We start from the raw sequence: 18,519 nt of genomic DNA, 5'->3' as shown, positions 1-18,519 counted from the left end.
AGGCGGCAGGGCTGACCCCTCCCGCCCGGTGGGCGCACAGCCGCCTCCAGCACCTCCCGTCGGCGTCCTGGGTGGGACTCCCAGCCCTTCCCCTAGACAGCGGGAAACACGCCCACCGCTGGGCTCCTCTGCCACCTCCAGAGTCAGACCACCTCTCCGCCTTCTGCGCTCTATACCCACCCCCTCCCCAGGCTTGGGAACTCGCGGTCTCAAAGGGAGGAACGCGTCTTATTTCAACTACCCCGGCTCAGGGGCCTTCCAGAAACACCAGCTAACTGACAACCCCGAGCAACTGGACGCCCCCCGAGAACCACGCTGCCAGAACATCTCCGGCCCCAGAGGCTGGGGGTCGGGTCCCTTGCTAGCCTGAGTCCCACCTGGCTTGGCGCCACAGTGACCCCTGGACCATGCCGGCCTTCCCTCCCAGAGTTCCGGGGTTTGGGCCACCCCAAAGAAGGATCGGGGGCCTGCAGGTGGGCTGAGGCCCCGTGAGGCTGGGGTGGAAGGCTGGGTGGGAGGTCACAGGGGTAAGTGAGCACGCACGCACACACGGCCACTCCCACTCAGGCTCCCCTGTAACGGGCAAGACGCGTTTGCTTACACAGCAAAACTCAAACACCAAAGAAAGCCTTCCAGCATTACGACGGATAAACTCTCATTTTGGTCCCCCTCACTTCTGATAAGGGGAAAAAAAGAGGGGGCACTCCATGGAGAAGCGCCAGAAGGACACAGAGGTGATGGTGCCGGGATAGCGCATGCGCGCTAGACCACAGAGCGCTGCCTGCGCCCCAGCAGCTCCGCAAAAGGCAGGCAGGCGCCGAGAGCCCCGGCATCTTAGCACACGCAGAGGCCGGCCCCTGCCTGCTGAATACAGTTTCCACCTCCACGAGGCCACCCAGCTGCCCCGGGTATGCTGGGCTCAGGTGGCCAATTCCTCACCGATCCGCGTGGTCTCCGGGGCAGGAGGGGTTGTTCCCGCAGGACCAGCACCCCCCTGCTGCCAGCCGCCACCGCCACCTCCCGGGGGCGCTGGCACCCGGTGGGCATCACTACTCGGCTCCCCAGGAGTGATGCCCGCTGATGGCCCTGCCCCTCCCCTGGGTCTCTGCGTCCTGTCTCACAGGGTAAGCACTTGATGGACCTCACGTCTAATGCCATTCACCTTCGATATGTTTTTGTACAGTCACGTTTACAAGTTATGTGTCCCAGTGATTAGATCACAATATTAACGTTAGGAAAGGTTTGCTCAGAGTTCTTTCTGCTCCTCTGTTCCTCTGCTGTGTAACCACATGCAAAGGCCTCTGGAGCTAATTTGCATCAGCTCTAAAAGGGCAGGCGATTGTCTTCTGCATCCCTAAGGGCACTTCCCATTCTAAAAATCACTATATATTATTCCCCTCTAAAATATGTAGTTAGTATGTCTCTTCAATGGAGAAGGCAATGGCACCCCACTCTAGTACTCTTGCCTGGAAAATTCCATGGACAGAGGAGCCTGGTAGCCTGCAGTCCATGGGGTCGCTAAGAGTTGGACACCACTGAGTGACTTCACTTTCACTTTTCACTTTCATGCACTGGAGAAGGAAATGGCAACCCACTCCAGTGTTCTTGCCTGGAGAATCCCAGGGACGGGGGAGCCAGCGTGAGGAACTCCGCCCATGGCAAAGGTCATAAGGAAGGAGGCTTCGGCATATGCAAAGGCAGGATCGAGCCTCAGGACACCCCGTTCCTGGGCATCTACCCCCAAAACCAGAGTCTGCCTACCTCACTGTTTGATGCTCTCACCTACACCCCTGACTTTACGGGGGCTCTCCCCCATCACCTCTCTTGGAGAAGGAGTTAAGCTACAGCTCCAGTTAATAAAAATTCCTGGGCGTGATAAGAGTGTTTCAACTTACGAACTCCTCTGAAGTTTACCTAGCCTGCCTGTACAGGTTCGTCCGGCCACATGTGATTGTTTACAGCCTCCTAACTGTGAAAGGCAAGAGATGCTTTAAAACTTTCTAAATACAGACTCTTTTGAGAAGTTACAAAATTATTAGTATAGTATAGTGGGTTGATTAGAAATTATATTGGTGAAGGGTTTTTCATTTTTGAGCCAATATTTGCTGCTAAATCTCCATATTCCCTGCCCTTATAATGACTATAACTAGCATATAGGAGAAATAAGTATTAACCTTTAAGATTAATCATGTTAAACCTTAGGCAAAGTAAATTCCTTTTCTTGATTGTAACCCTCTACACCCTCACCCTATAGGAATGCAACTTTATCTGGTGCCTTTGGAGGGTGGCGCCTGGTTTAAGAAAAAAATCACTCCTGGAAAAAATAAGTTTTCTGGTTGACTGAAAGGGTTCTGGTTATCAGAAAGGGCCATAAAATGTCAGCAGGCCTCATGGCCAGAAGATGATGTAAAACCCTTAAAACCTTTGTATAATTTTATATGAAGCACCTGATTTTGACAAGGGTCAGGTCTGCTGACCCCACGTGACTCTGTATTCATCCCTATGTATAACAAAAAGTATATAAGCAAACCTGAAAATGAAGAAAACGGATCAGTTTCTAGAAAGACTGAATCCCCCGTGTCGTTCGTTCTTGTTCTCCGTTTTTCTGGCTGAATTCCCATCTGGAGCGTGGGTGCTCGCCAAGCCTGCTAATTTTGCCCTGGCATTTAAGTTCCACGCGAGAGGGAACCCAAGGCGGGGCACCCTCTGATATCCAAGAGGGCGCCGGTGGCCTACGTAGGTGGTACAAGCTTCTTGTCTCGAAGCTTTATTGGTACCCCACGTAAACCAAGTTATTCAGCCTCTTTTTCTCCACTTATTTTCCTACTATGCTATTTCTTTCTAATCTCCCTCTAAATCTTTAATTAAGCAATTAATTCCTAGGACTCTGACTCCGTCCCCGCTTCAAATTACCCTGGATCCACCGGGGCTGGACCCCGGCAGGCTGCCATCTCTGGGGTCACACAGAGTCGGACACGACTGAAGCAACTTAGCAGCAGCAGCGTGTCTCTTCAGTATTTTACGATTGCAAGTGTCAGACACTTGCAGTGGACTTGGGTGTGTTTTCTGGTGTTGTATGTACATCAGGAAACAAATGAAACACTCAAATGCATTTGCCGTGAACCCAAAGGTTTGATAACTAGATAAAAATCAGCCAGGTGTTTAAGCACCCAGATTGCGAGAAAGAATATGATTAAAAAGGTCATATGTAAACAATAAACTCCTACTGCTGGTAGATTGTCAGGCTCAATGGGAACACAGACCCCTGAGTAGAGAAACACACCCCAGCCGGTAAATAAAAGAAGACTTTAAAAGCTGTTTTCTATAGTTTACTTTAGAGACACAAAGGGAAAAGGCCTTGGGATGAAGGCATGGGCGGCAGCAAGCTGGTCGACATCCATCAGGGGCCACTGCCCTTGTTTTGTGAAATTCAAACCCATCACCTGATCCTAGCCATTGGATCTTTTCCTACTGAAATATTAGAGTATACCACCAAACCCTACGTACAATTTCATTTTTCATGTCGATTTATAAACGTCTGTTTTCTAATCCGATTTCCAATAAAGTCATCCCTCGCAATCCACAGGGGGCTGCTTCCAAAATCCCCTACATAAAACGGTGAAGAATTTTTACATTGCCTGCGTACATCCTCTTGTATACTTTAAGTCATCTACAGATTACTTATAACATGTAATACACTGCAAATGCCATGTAAAGAGCTTCAAGTACAACATAAATGCTATGTAAATAGTTGCCTGCATGAAACGAATTCAAGTTTTGCTTTTTTAAAACTTATAATTGCCCCCCTCCGCCCGCCACATTTCCAATCCATGGCTGACTGAATCTGTGGATACAGAACTGTCTGCACAGAGACGGCTGTATCTCCCTGCAGGTCTGTTTGACCCGGCTTTGCAACCATGGCCCCACCCTATAAACTTGTTACATGAGTAACTGTCAACCTTCTCTGACTGCCAAATACTATTACATGACACTAGATCACCGGAGGTTGTGCCCAAACCTCACCCCCGTACTGGGAGCCATTGACATGCATTTGGCTCAGCCCACCTGTGCACAGGTGTGCAGGGCCCGTGCATGGCTGTTTAACGCACCGAGTCCACAGGGGAAGCAGGGCTCTCTGTCCCTGTGATGACAACGCCCTGAGAAGGGAGAACAGAGAGCACTCCTGATGGATTCCTTCCAAAGATGGCTTGTGATCAGCAGAGGCAGACAGCACCAGGTTAAAGCAGGTACAGATGGGTGAGCAGAGTCCAGTTCATCTCTGGGCTTTGGTTTTCTTGAGTCTCGCTGAACAGCAAGATCGCTTACATCTCATGTGTACACAGAAAGGGGACATTCTTCCTGCCTAAATTTGACCTGTGCCTGTGTGTACTCAGTCGCTCAGTTGTGTCCGACTCTTTTGCAACCCCATGGACTGGCAGCCCGCCAGGCACCTCTGTCTATGGGATTGTCAGGATAAGAATACTGGAGTGGGTTGACCGTTTCCTCCTCCAGGAGAATCTCCCCAATGGAGGGCTCTAACCCATATCTCCTGCATTGGCAGGTGGATAACTTACCATTGAGCCACCTGGGAAGCCCCACGTGCAGTTTTTAAAATTTCAGGTTCATTCAAAGGTTAGTTTTCAGTTTTCACCCAGAAAACTGTCCTGGGAGCCTCTGTTGCCCTTGAGCTTGAATTCTTAGGCAGGTCAAGGTAAAAAGTGGACCTGGACGTACCAAACAGAAGCAGGGATGCTGACATGGATGTGTTACGAAAAGCTCACTGGAGAGAAAATATCAGGTTTTTTCTCTAATATCTTGAAAAAAAGACTTAAAGGGGTCCCTTACAATCCACTGTGCTGTGCTTAGTCATCAGTCGTGTCTGACTCTCTGTGACCTTTTAGGAGTCTTTGGAGCCCACCAGGCTCCTCTGTCCATGGGATTTACCAGGCAAGAATTCTGGCGTGGCTTGCCATCTCCTTCTCCGGGGTATAATCCACTGGTGACCAATTTCTCTCAAGGTTTCAAAGTTACTCTTGAGTCCTGGTCTCATGCTGGAGGAACCAGTTTTGAATCTGGGATGCTGGTGTAGGTTGAAACAGCTGAGTTCCCTCTACTCTTTAAACTCAAGCTAGGCAGGATGGATCTACAATGGAATCTTGTTAAATATAAGAGCTGTCTACATCAAGAGAGGTATAACCATCTCACCTGGGTTGGCATTTCTGCTTTAAAAAGGGAAAAAAGAAAACCGAATTTTCCCATTACCAAAAAAAAAAAAGTTTTGTTGGCAGTAAACACTCTAACAGATGTTTGACATTTCCATGCTTTTGGGTAATTGGACTAAAAATTATTAACATATCATTAACAGGTCTCTGGGAGAAGGCAGTACTCTTGCCTGGAAAATCCCATGGACAGAGGAGCCTGGTGGGCTGCAGTCCATGGGGTCGCTGAGAGTTGGACACAACTCAGTGACTTCACTTTCAGTTTTCACTTTCATGCCTTGGAGAAGGCAATGGCAACCCATTCCAGTGTTCTTGCCTGGAGAATCCCAGGGACGGGGGAGCCTGGTGGGCTGCCGTCTATGGGGTTGCACAGAGTCGAACACGACTGAAGCGACTTAGCAGCAGCAGCAGCAGGACATGGAAGCAACAGCAAGCCTCATACTTCATAGCTTACAAAGCACTTCTCTTCCCACTTCATCTCATCCTCTTCACAGCATCTTATGGCGCAAATGCCACCAGAATATCCACATCTAACTGGGTGGAAAAGAAGCTCAGACGCTGATCAATCTGCCCCCCTGTCCCCCAGAAAGGAGAGAGAGAGACCCAAACCCACGCATGCTGCCTGGTTCTCATGTCTTCTTTCTTCTGTGTGGACTTCTGCTGAGACAGTTCATGGCACACACCGTCTGCAAAGGAGCCTGGAAGCCTTCGTGTAATTCCCTACACCCACAGGGCAACACCTAGAATGCGGGTGGTGGCGTGGGTCTTTTTCTCATTCCACTCACCACCATGGAAGGGAGCTGTCTTCAGCTGAAAATGACAGTCATCCCTGTGCCTGCTTGCTAAGTCACTTAGTGTCTGACTTTGCGGCCTCACAGACTGTAGCCCACCAGGCTCCTCTGTCCTTGGGGATTCTCCAGGCAAGAACACTGGCGTGGGTTGCCATGCCCTCCTCCAGGGGATCTTTCCCACCTAGGGATGGAACCTTCATCTCTTATGTCTCTTTAGCATTACCACCACCTGGGAACCCTTAGAGACTTAGTGGCTTAGGAGACTAAAAAGCAACAGACCTGCCCAACACTTTTTGTGATGGGGAAAACACCTTTGTATTTCGTTACAAGTTCATCATGAAAGGGATGTTGCCTGTAAGATTAAATGATACAACTGCCCATCTCTGGGAACCCTGCCTCCCAGGTAATGAGCATTAAGCAAAAATACTTGTGTGTAGCTCACAGGAAACATTCTGACCAGGCCCACCCGTGAATAATTGCAGACAGGAAGAAATTAACACAGCCCCCTGCAGAGGCTGATCGTTGATATTATTCAGCTGCTAAGTCCTGGCCTCCAGTCCTGACACCTTCTCGGGGCCCCAGCTCAGGAGCGCCTGATTTTCCCAGGGGGACAGTTTCGAGATTCTTGTTGTTTCTGACATCTGCCCAAAAGGTTCTTCTTATTTAGCCTAGTAATACAATAGAATATCTGTGAAGGGGGTCGTCTCATAATTATTTAGGACTGGTGAGATGAGAGGAATACACTGGAGACAACAAATGAGTCTTTTCATTTCTCCCTGGGAGAATATAAAAAATTAATCATGTGCCAAAATTTTCTTAAAATGAATTTTGCTCTTTGGTAAAAATACTGAAGCCTGATGCCTATCACTGAGGTTTTGCAGAAGTTTTGTGTCGTGATATTTAAACGAATTTTGGATCATATATTTACACTGGGAAAGAAGTTTTATTGGTAACATATTCGATTACAAAATTTAACCAAATCAGACTTCATTTCCTCTGCCAATTTTTTTAAAAAAACTTACTGTTTTTCAAAAAGGGGGGGGGAGACTCTAAAAAATGTACTAAGAGTAAGGATCCAATTAATCCGTGGTGATTGGTAAGTCAGTTCACAGGTGAAAGGCTCGCAGTTTTGACTTGAGGTGAAATGGGATTTAACACAAAGGCTACAGTCTTCAACAACTTCATTCCATCCAGACCTGAGTACAACAAAGACGAAAAGATCAGGAAAGATGTCAAAGTTCCAGGGTAAGAGGAAAGATTCAAATTTTGCTGTAACGGAATTTCCCTTTCTTTCATTTCTAATAAAAGAGCCAGGGGGAGGGGAAGTAGTTAAAAACCAGAAAACAAAATTCACCATCCACCAAGAAAAGATGCAAAGCGTCACATAAACAACCTTGAAATCACTGGCCTTAAGAATAAAAAGAAGCAGGCGGGGGAAGGGGGAGGATAAAAAGGAGGGGACGTCTCTGGTGGTCCAGTGGTTAAGAATCCACCTGCCAATGAGGGAGACACAGGTTTGATCCCTGGTCCCAGAAGATCCCACTTGCTGCAGAGCAACTAAGCTCGTGAGCTGCAAATACTGAAGCTGGCTCACTTGAGAGCCCATGCTCTGCAATGAGAGAAGCCACTGCAATGAGAAGCCCGCACGCCATAACTGGAGACCAGCCACGATCGCCGCAACCAGAGAAAGCCCCGTGCAGTAAAGAAGCACCCAGCACAGCCAAATAGATCAAGGAGGTCTGCAGAGCCGGGTGGGGAGGGGCTCCTGGTCTCTGAGGGAGGAGGGATGCTATGGGGGCGGGGGGCAGAAGAGTCTTCCTGTCCCGGCCCCTGACTGTGAGAAGGCTCCAAGATGAGCAGCCGCCAAGGCTCTCTGGAGGCAAAGTGCCTGCAACACCCAGACTGCATGGAGGGGCCCCGGGGGGCCAGCACACACACCGTCCCATCGCCCACGGGGGCGGGCGCCCAGCAGGTTCCTGGAGAGCAGTGGCCTGCCTGTAACAGCAGCTCACCTTGGTCTGGAGGGGACGCCCGCAGAGGACAAAGGGCTCATGTTACACTGAGGCTCTCGGGAGGGGACACCCAGCCTGAGCCCCGCGTCCAGCACTTCCCAGCAGGGGGTGGGTATCGGAGGCCCGAGGACATGGGAGCGGGCAAAGGGGGGCATCCCTCTGGTCCAGAGAGGTCTCCTCTAGCCTGTTTCCCCAGCAAACCTGGTGGCAGTGGGGGGCTTCCCAGACCTCACCCGGGACACGAGGCTCGCCACGAAGCCCTCCGGTGGCCCCAGCCAGCGTGAACAGCCTGACAAGTGCATGCATCCTCGCACTGGACTGCCATTGGGACCGTGCCAATCTCAGGAAAAGGGGGGGAAAAGCTGCGGAAACGGTAAAGACATCATGTGAAGATACAGCAGGTGGAAAAAAAGCAGGGGATTGTGGGAGTTTCCTGGTGGTCTAGTGGTTAGGACTGTGGGCGTTCATCGCTGTGGCCAGGGTACAATCCTTGCTCAGGGAACCAAGATCCTGCAAGCTGCTTGGCATGGCCAAAAAAAAAAAAGCTCAGCGGGGGAGAGTTGCAAAGGAGCCTGCAAAACTCAAAGGGCAGATGGAAGAGAAAACTCAAAAAGCAGAAGGAAATCCCTTCCAGTCGCTTCCCTCCCTGATGCCACTTATTAACAGGCATTTAACGAGATGAAAGCTCCAGGAGAAGAATCTGAAACAGCGTCAGAAGAGATGGAAGCCTCTAGAACGGAGGACCACAACTGGCATTTTGGAACAAATGAATAAAATGTGGAAAAGTAAGGGAGAGAAGAAAACACTGCTCCAAGCTGAAATTCTGACCAGGAGGAATGGCAGGAAATAAACTCCGTCAAGGAGACGAAAAGACAGAAGTTAACTGACAGGAAGACAAACGAAACTAAGGAAAGGAGAAATGCTGCCCCTGACAACAAATGCCCAACTAGAGAACTCGGGTGAAGTACGGAGGAACTGTCCTGAAATGCGGGAAGAGACGAACCTGCAGATCGAAAGAGCACGCGATATTCCAGGAGAAAACGACAGGGACTCTCTAAGGATGGAGCCTCGGAACAGTTGTCATGCCAGTCAAGACTCTTATCCTGCAGCGGGGTTCAAGGTGCACCCCCAGGAACATTCTCCAGAGCCTCTGTAGGGGGTTGGAAAGTGGCCAGTGTAGTATTTTTCAAGAGATGTACAACTGGTTCTGAAACTATGACAGCAACAACCAATTTGCCCTGGCAAGTGTGTTACACACTAAGCCACAGACCAAGATAGGGGCTCTGGCTGCATCAGGTAACCTCTCCGCAAAGACAGAGCCCGCTGCTGGGGTGTTGGGAGGGTTGCACCATCACCTCGGCCTTCTAAAAACCAGCAACCTGCTTTGGGACATGTCCCATCTTCTTGGGAGGGACAAGCTGGGTACATGTGCGGTGACAGTGTTTTGTGTGAAGCAAGTCAGTTAAGCAACAACAATCAGTTAACCAGCTGACTCCTGGGGATGTCACCGTGCATTTAGTGAGCACCATGGTCCATGGGGACCTGCCTGAACACCTCTAGGGAATGAGTGGCTGATTTTTATTAATTCAACCTGGAATTTCAAGAACCTCACTGTTCCTACTGCTTCAACACTTCTGGATCTACTTCACGGAAGGGTAACCTTGAAATGGCAGCTGAAGTGAATATGTTTAAAGTCTCACTTGTGTACTTCAGGTTTTCCTGACATCAAGTAAATACAAGCAAAAATTAACTGGATGGAAAGGCAGATGTAAAATGGAAACAGGAGACCCTAAAGCCCTATTTTGTGTTCATAAAAACAGCTTCACTGGCATCCTTGATAAGCAGCGAGTCAGATTTATAAACTAGAACTTGTACGAGTTTTATTAATGGAACAGCACAAGGTATCAGAGGGCTACTGAAAGCATTTTGTAAAAATGGTACTGCTGCTCAAAAAGAAATCTAAAATTAATGTTTGAGGAAGTGGTTTGTTGCTCAATAGTCATACTGAACTTCCTTATATCTTAACTTCAAGAGCTTTGAGGAAAATGTAAATTGGCAGCTTAACATGTGAAACCCGCTAAGAGCTCTCCCCTCCAAATACCACCTTTTCAAGACAACAATAAATATGGATGCCCGGGGAAGGTGTAGGCTGGCTGATCATCATCAACTAAGGGCAGACCCAGATCCACCTTCATTAAGTTTTATTTGCTTTTCCTCTGTGGTAAAAAAAGGTGGGGGCCTTTCCTGCTGGCTCAATGGTAAAGAATCCGCCTGCCAACGCAGGAGACTCGGGTTCCATCCCTGGGTCAAGAAGACTCCCTGGAGGAGGGCATGGCAACCCGCTCCAGTATTCTTGCCTGCAGAATTCCATGGACAGAGGAGCCTGGCGGGCTACAGTCCATGGGGTCGCACAGTCAGCCAAACTAGCAACTAAACGATGACAAAATAACCACCTGCAAAAGTACCCCACTAAAACCGCTGTAAGATAGCATGATCACAACAAAACATGTCTAATCACAGCTGCAGAATCTCAGATACTGCAGAGTAAACCACGCCCTGCAGCATCACTAATCCCAGAAGGCAGGCAGGTCCCAGAGCCTGAAGCATCCTTTCTCGTGACGGTGTCCAAGCGCTCTACAGTGGAAAGGGGACAGTCGCTGCATAGACAAGCCTGGACCTTGCCGTCCTCAGCTCACGCTCTAGGTGTGATGCCGACGCCTGGGCCTGTAGCCTGTTCCCTTGGGCTTGGAGCCCCAGATACACTCAGGCTACCCTGGCTCCATACCCTGGGACTCTCCTGCAAAACTGTTTTGGAAAGCTAGAACCCGCCCCCTACCCGCAAAGTTCATACACCATCATCCCTGGAACTGGGTGCTTCTCCCAGTAACTGCGGCTGCTCCAATGGACAGGCAGCCTGCATGGCCCAAACCTCAGGAGACTTGGGGTGATCAGGGGTCTCACTGAGGCCCCTGGATCTGGCAGCTGAACCATCAAGCTCTGCTCTCAGGACAGACACACACTCCACTGTCCCGAGAGTGGAGGTTGACAGAGAAGCCTGGCGGGCTACAGACCACAAAAAGTCGGACTGAGCAATTAACACACACACGGTGTGTTCCTAACCTTAGCTGGGGACTTCCACGTCAGCGAGTGATGCCGGGAACAGAGTGAACAGGACAGGACTTTTTTTTTTTTAATCTATATTTTCTTGGCCACACTGCACGGTATGTGGGATCTTAGCTCCCCGACCAGGGATGGAACCCACACCCCTTGAACTGGAAGCGTGGAGTCAGCCACTGGACCACCAGCCCCCAGGATTTCTGTCGAGGGCAGTAGGAGAAAAAGGAAAGGGATGAGGAGAGGGGGCTGGGTGGGGCACGGGAGGGGACCGGACACCAGGAACCGACACAGTCCGTGTCCCCCAGAACACACTGGGGACCCCCTGAGCAGATGACGCAGGGGGGCGTCTGGCTTTGCATCAGCCCTCTGAAGGAGAAAACAGCCATTTCTCAAAAATGATGGGCACCTCCATATAGTAATAGAATCTAATATTCAGGTGCTCATCGGAGCGATTGTGGGTTCAGCTCCAGACCACCACCATAAAATATCACAATAAAGTGAGTCACAAGAACCTGGAAGGTTCCCAGGGCATGTAACTTACGTCCTTACTATACCGTCATAGTCTTCTAAGCGTTCAACCGCATGTCTAAAAAACCAACATATGTACCTTAATTTTAAACCTCTGCTAAAAAAAAGGCTGACCAAATCACCTGAGGCTTCAGCCAGCCACAACCTTTTTGCTTGAAAAGAGTCTGAAATCCTGCAAGAACTATCAAAATGTGAGACATGAAGGGAACAAATGCTGCTGGAAAAAACAGCCAACAACTCGTTCGATGCAAGGTAGCTGCAGAACTTCAATTTTTTTTTTTTTTTAAAGGGGGCATCTGAGAAGCGTCAATAAAACAAGGGATGACCGAAGAGGGAGGCTGTTGGCTGGACACCCAGTGCTCACCACCGGGGCTGTAGGCGAACATTCCAGCATCGACTCCTTTCTCTGAAATAGTCTGGTGGTAAATGGAATATATTTAGTGGTGCACATCTGTTTCCTTGGGCAAAAGCGTACTTAAGGTTATTTATTTTTAGTGCCCTGCACATTTATTTTAAGCATCAAAAAGGATAAATTACACAAAGGACTGAGGCTGCAGGACAGAGAGCCCAGCTGCTCACCTAGTGGCTTTAAAAAACGAGGCCAGGCCCCACCGGCCAGGGCCCAAGACTTGTCCAGGAGCAGGCGCCTCAGCAAGGTGGATGTGGGCGTGGGGTGGGCTGGCCTGCACCCACCAGAAGCTGACCAGACGGGCTCTCTGTCCCTCAGACGTGACCACTCTAAACTAGTGTTTCCTGGTAAAGAACTTATTAAAAAAATTTTTGTGTGTCATGTGAACTATATTTTTGAATACGTTTATTTAAAAATAAACATAGAACTGTCGGTTCACACAGTCATCTGCATGCAACTCAGGTGTTTGTTTTGAGAAAACTAAAAGGGCTGGTGGCTGTGAGGTGGGATCCCATGGAGAAACCCAGAGTCCTCTGCAGGTCACGCCTTGAATTGTGGACACACCGCAGGGCAGGGGTTGCAAACTGTCTCTGGGAGTGGCTACTGGACAGTCAATAATCCAGGCCTTGCAGGCAGTAGCCTTGTTTGCATGGGGTGTTTTGTTTTTGTTTATTCTTACAAGCTTTTAGAAATGCAACAATGACCCCCGACCAAGGTCAGCAGCCTGGGAAGCAGCCGGCACCTCCCCCTCCAGGCTTGCTCCCCCGAGAGAGAGACTGCTCTGCGATGGTCCCATTCTTGCCTTAAAACGAGACAGCAATCCAGGGTTTGCACTTAGCAAGACTTTAAAACTTGAAAAAAGTACATGACCTGTCACTTTGTATAAAAACAGCAAAAAGGATTAGTTTATTAATAATTTTTTACCTTCTAGGAGTAAAAAGACATAATAGTTTAAACTATTGTGTGTCAAAAGCCTGTGTATATGTAACATGGTTGTTTTGTAAATATACGTTTGTGCAGACTGCGAAAAAAGAGAAATGCACCCAGTCCTTCCTCTGCACGGGCTGGGGGTGACCGCTGCAGGATAGCCGTCTGCCCTCGAGGTTCCTACTGGGGACAAGGCCCTGAGCGTTGGGAATGTCACCTCCCATTTCTGGGGGTGGAGCTGGAACACTCTCAGGAACCGTCTTATTCCCCTGGAAACAGTGTCAGGACTCAGCGGAGGGCGTCCAGCCGGTGTGTCTTAGGACGAACACGCTGGTGGGCAGGAGGGGTGTCAGCTCGGACAGACCCAACAACTGTGGTCTAACGTGCAGTTAAGTCACGCTCTAACTGGTAGCTCAGTCGGTATAGAACCCACCTTTAATGCAGGAGACCAGGTTCGATCCCTGGGCCAGGAAGGTCCCCTGGAGGAGGAAATGGCAACCCGCTCCAGTCTCCTTGCCTGGAGAATCTCATGGACAGAGAAGCCTGGTGGGCTACAGGCTATGGGGTTGCACAAGCTGGACATGACTTAGTGACTAAACCATCACTTAAAGCTCAAAAAAAAAAAAAAAAAAGAAAGAAACCATCTTGGGGCTTAACATTTCCCTAGAGAAAATGATTTGTCATTTCGACGGTAAAACTTTCAAGACCCCAGTCTCCTTTTTCCTATGAAGTAAGTGGTTTTGTCATCTGTGAAGTCAGGAGGTGTCTCACGGAAGCAACAATCATGTCCCCCAGCACACAGGCTACTACTGGGGGGCTCTGGGGCTCAAACGACACGACGGAGCGTGTGGGGATGCTTTCCGGGAGAAGCCAGTGTGCTCAGCTGCTCACGTGTAAATGACCACCTGCAACTACAGCCATTCGTCCTGAAGCCTCGCCTCCTCCCCAACTGCAGGCGCCGTGCCCAGCTCTCAGCAGGCCCCCGGTTTCCCGCTGAATTAATTATAACAATACGGGACGGTGTGTTCAGAGTTCCAAACAACCGACTCAGAGACACATTTTGTCCTGCCAACTCTGTTCATGCCAAAAACATAATCTCCTTACTCTTAATTTTACGGCCTTTTTTTTCTTGTTAAAAATGAAGCAGAACCTTTCTCTTTATTTCTTTGAAGTGTTAGCGATAACTTTAGCGTTCTTCGCCTGCTGTAAAGGCAACATTATCTGATCCTCAATATGGCTTACGTGCAAGGGGACACGTTATTTAGCATGCTGTTTACGCAGATCAGGACGATGACAAGGGTCAATGATATGTCTACAGTTACAGACCAAGTTAGCATCTGCAATAATTAGAGAAGGTGGCTGAACTGACTGCTGCTTTACCTACTAAGCCAACCTACCAGCAGGCTCTTCATAAGGTCTCAGATACTCCTCATTAAAAAATTATCATGTACTTTTAATCACTTGGTTGCAAGTAACATGGTAAAATTATGTGGAAACACTGAACTGGCTAGATTTCAAAACTCCTCAAATTTTATTAGCGTTTACAGATTTTGTTCATTGGAACATTAAGCAGCACCCAAGAACACTTTCAGAAATAGGCCTAACATCTGCTGAGCAGTGGTAGCTGACAAAAATTTTTTTTAAGTTTATTTGCTTTGGAAAGGATTTTTGGAGCTGACAGTTTAAATGCATTTCATATGTCCCAGAAAATAAAGGCTGGTATTTACCACATGGCTTGTTTCTAAGAAACTAAGTAAACATTCGTTCTAAACAGTTCATTTTTTAAAAAGTGATTTAAGATACACAGGCTCCTGAGAAGGCTTTTATTGCCCTGATGATACGCGCCATCTGTCGGGGAACAATTCCAGGGGGTCCTCCAGGGACGCGGGGATTAACAGAGAGACGTCCAGCTCGAGGTGACCTGGCCGCAGCAGACCCCTGCTTCCAGAGGAGGTGCCCACGGCCAGCACCTGACATCCCAGCTAGGAACCGGCGGGGCACGGTGGCAAGCCCAGGGCCGGTCACCCTCGTGGGGCACCGTTGGGCTGGACACACCAGGGAGGAGAAGGCGAAGATGGGGTGCGCTCCTCACCCCTCTTGGGGGGCCCTGGGGCCCCTGAGGCACCTGCAACCAGAAAAGCTCCTGACCTCCCCCACAGCCCAGACAGCAACCCCACCCTGGGACGAGAAAGAACCCACGGAACTCAGGCTCAACCCGCACCACTGGGGATGTGGTCAACTCACTATTGTTTTTTTACTACTTTTATTTATTTTTTTATTTGGCTCTGCTGGGTCTTGGTTGTAGCAGGAGGGGTCTTTGCTTACAGTATGTGAACCCTCAGTTATAGTACGTGGGATCTAGCTGCCTGACTTGGAGGAGGGGGCGGTCAAACCCGGACCCGCAGTGCATTGGGAGCACGGAGTCCTAGCCCCTGGACCACCAGGGAAGTCCCCAGCCCACTTTAAATTCTCTTCTTTTCTCTCGTTTCCAGATGACCACAATGTAGGTCCCAGGCGTCTCATACAGAGCTCTGCTGTCCTGACTGAGCTGCGCTTAAAGCTGGTGGAATAACTTCACTGTTATGGGAGCCTGGTCAAGGAACAGGGTCTGGGGCAGGAGCAGAGGGTGGGTGGGTGGGTAGCGGGGGCGTCACGTTCTTGCTCCTGGTAGACACGAGGTCCTGAAGTCACACCGGTGAGGAGAGTCGAGGAGGAAGGCTGTGTACCTGGAGCAGAAGACACAGCAGCAAAGGAACAGGACCCGTATGGACCAGCTGCGCATCCCTGGGCCCCGGCCGGCCCTGCGCCAGCGCTAGGCAGAATCGTCTACGTGTTTACCCTCCCAGTCCCCGCAAACGACTCTCGGCGCAGAGGGAGCAAGTCCACATTCAGGCGGCTGGCTAGCTCACCCCGGGCCAGGAGGACCGAGAGTTTAAGCGGCTGAGGCAGGTTGGGAACCCAGGCTTCAACCACAGGCAAGTGAGTCGCGGGCCTGGCACGGAGGCTCAGGGCTTCAAGGAGGAGGGCAGCCCCGTCCCTGGGGACACTCGGGCATCCGGGCACCCCAGCCGTGAGACCGCCATGTCCCTGGATGCTCTGGGGCTCCCGGGAAAGATGCTGCTGCTCCTGGGTCATCAGCTCCCCGGCCTCCTGCCACTGTCCTGCTCCATCCCTGAAACCACTCAGCCCTCCTCCCCCACCACACACCACTTGGCCCGAAGGCAGTAAAGAGGGCGCTGGGCAGGTACAGGTCCTTCTCCCAGGAAGGCAAGTCAGTTCCCTTTTTCCCCTGAAACCGCTATGTCTGTCAAACTCCATACATCCGTACCAACAAGAGAAACAGCTGCAGCCTCCTTTCAGCAAGGTTTTTAAGAGTCGAGACATACCCGGTATACTTCCCCACACCCCGGGGCACAGGACTAAAGCACATCCCACATTCTATGACTTACGTTCAGAAAGCCTGATTTCTCAGCTTGACTGACACACATTATGTAAAGTTTTCCTTGACTAGCTGTTATCTTGTCCTACACCTTTCCTTACTTCAGCGAGACATTCAGGTTTCTTCTGCCCTTTCAGCCCCTCCTCTTTATGCGGAAGACGTCCCTCTCCTCCTTCTACTTGGGAAGGACATGGGCTTCCCTCCCCACCTCCAGCACATCCCTGGGGGAAGACCCACCCTTCATTCTCTGCCTACACTCTTCCGACCATCCTAGTCTGTTCTGCTCCTCACAGGAAGGGTGCGGAGCCGAAACTCCTAGATCCAAGTCCATGCTTCCTGTTCTGGGGTGGTGGTGGGTGCTGCCACACGTGTGGGCTGGAGGGGCCTGAGAGCAGAGATGGATGGAGGCATTGCCCCCGGCACCATCACAGCCCACCACCCTTCACATCTACCACTCCGTCCGCTGGACGGTTTGATCCGTCTCAGAGCTGATGGGCCCCTTCCCCGCCCCCCACCACCGGGAGGACAGCTGCTGGGCACCAGCCTTTCTGGGCCCCAGGTCCTCTGTGTGGCCCACGGCAGGAGACACGAGGGAGGAACACAGAGGGAGATGCCTGAAGCTCACAGCCCTCGGGGACACCACGGTCTGCCAGCTGCAAGGGGACGCGGCTCAGGCTGCCCATGTTCTCCATCAAATCCCCACATAATACTGGGCTGCCTGAGTTTCCTTCCTTTCTCTTCTTATCTTGAAGGGAGTTAAAAACAGCGGCAGACACGTGGGGTCTGCAGCCGGGAGGCGGGGGTGCACGGTGGACATCGAGCATATGAACACATGAGCTGGAAACTCTAATTACATGCCCAGATCCTCCTTCACTGGCCTCACTAGCAGCCATCAGCAGGGCACGGACAGCAGAGGAGTAATTTCCATTGCAAGTGAGTGACAGCTGTGAAATTCCATCACTGGTGTGAAGGGCACATGTAAACCGACCACATCTTTCTGACGTTCCAGGAGACCAGCGTGGGCCCGGCCAGTGAGGCCTGGGGCAGCTATAAGTTCTTCGTCTCACGAAGAAGTAACGGGGCAACTTCAACAGCTCTGCTTCAACGCCCAGGGTGTACTATACACATACTGCTGTGGGTTAACTTTCCCTAAAAATGTAATCCATTCCAAACCCTCAGTACCTGTGGGCCAAAATCCAGAGCCGGGGGTCTTCATGGCATGAAGGAAATGGGGAATCAGACACGGGGAGGTGTCCCTGGACGAAAAGGCAGAGACTGCGGATGTGTCCGCAGGCCCAGGACCGCCCGGGGCTGGCAGTAACCAGGACCCAGACTCTCCCGAGTTCCCTCCGGCAACAGCCAGCCTCTGAAGGCCTTGCTCCCGGACTCTCGGCCTCTGGAGCCCTGAGAACACAGCTCTCGTTTCAAGCCACCCAAACAGTGGTCACTTGTCAAGGCAGCCCTAAGGACTCGGATACACACACGCTGTCTCACACACAATTAAAAAGGTTATGTGCATGCCCCCAAATTTTACTCTTTGGATTATTAACACTTCCGTGGACTTACAGGTTCTCAGCTGAGTTACCTACTTTTGCATTGCAGGAAGTGCAAGTCGCTTAGTCGTGTCTGATCCTATGAACCCATGGATTGTAGCCGCCAGGCTCCTCTGTCCATGGGACTTTCCAAGCAAGAATACTGGAGTGGACTGCTATTTCCTATTCCATGGGGAATCTTCCTGACCTGGGTCTCCTTCATTGCAGGCAGATACTTTACCGTCTGAGCCACCAGGGAAGCCCTGTACATTGCTAATTCACTAATTATAAAAACACACATAATATTTAAATCCATTCCCTCATTTCCAATTGTATCTTTAAAATTATCTAAAGTGGATGCGTCAGCTATCTTTGCCACAAGAATAAAGTATCAACCAAAACATCACACAGTGAACGCACGACAGACGTCATCCTCTGAAAGCGGACGTAACCTGCACTCGGGAGAAGGCTGGGGAGGTGAAAACAGAAGGCCCTGACCACCTCTCCCTCTCAGGCACCTAGAGAGCCCCCCACCATAGGTCAGA

The 18,519-nt window shown here is 50.3% G+C and overlaps 1 protein-coding gene across 4 annotated transcripts in view; it reads right to left on the bottom strand.

Annotated features, from left to right (window-relative positions):
• Positions 1 to 18,519, bottom strand: part of AGAP1 (ArfGAP with GTPase domain, ankyrin repeat and PH domain 1) — a 576,216-nt gene that overhangs the window by 352,144 nt on the left and 205,553 nt on the right. The gene's annotated exons all lie outside the window — the stretch shown is intronic.

Source organism: Oryx dammah, unplaced genomic scaffold (assembly GCF_014754425.2).
Source record: "Oryx dammah isolate SB20612 unplaced genomic scaffold, SCBI_Odam_1.1 HiC_scaffold_28, whole genome shotgun sequence".
Taxonomy (NCBI): domain Eukaryota; kingdom Metazoa; phylum Chordata; class Mammalia; order Artiodactyla; family Bovidae; genus Oryx; species Oryx dammah.
The sequence above is the reverse complement of the archived record's forward strand: the minus strand, read 5'-3'. Positions and strand labels throughout refer to the sequence as shown.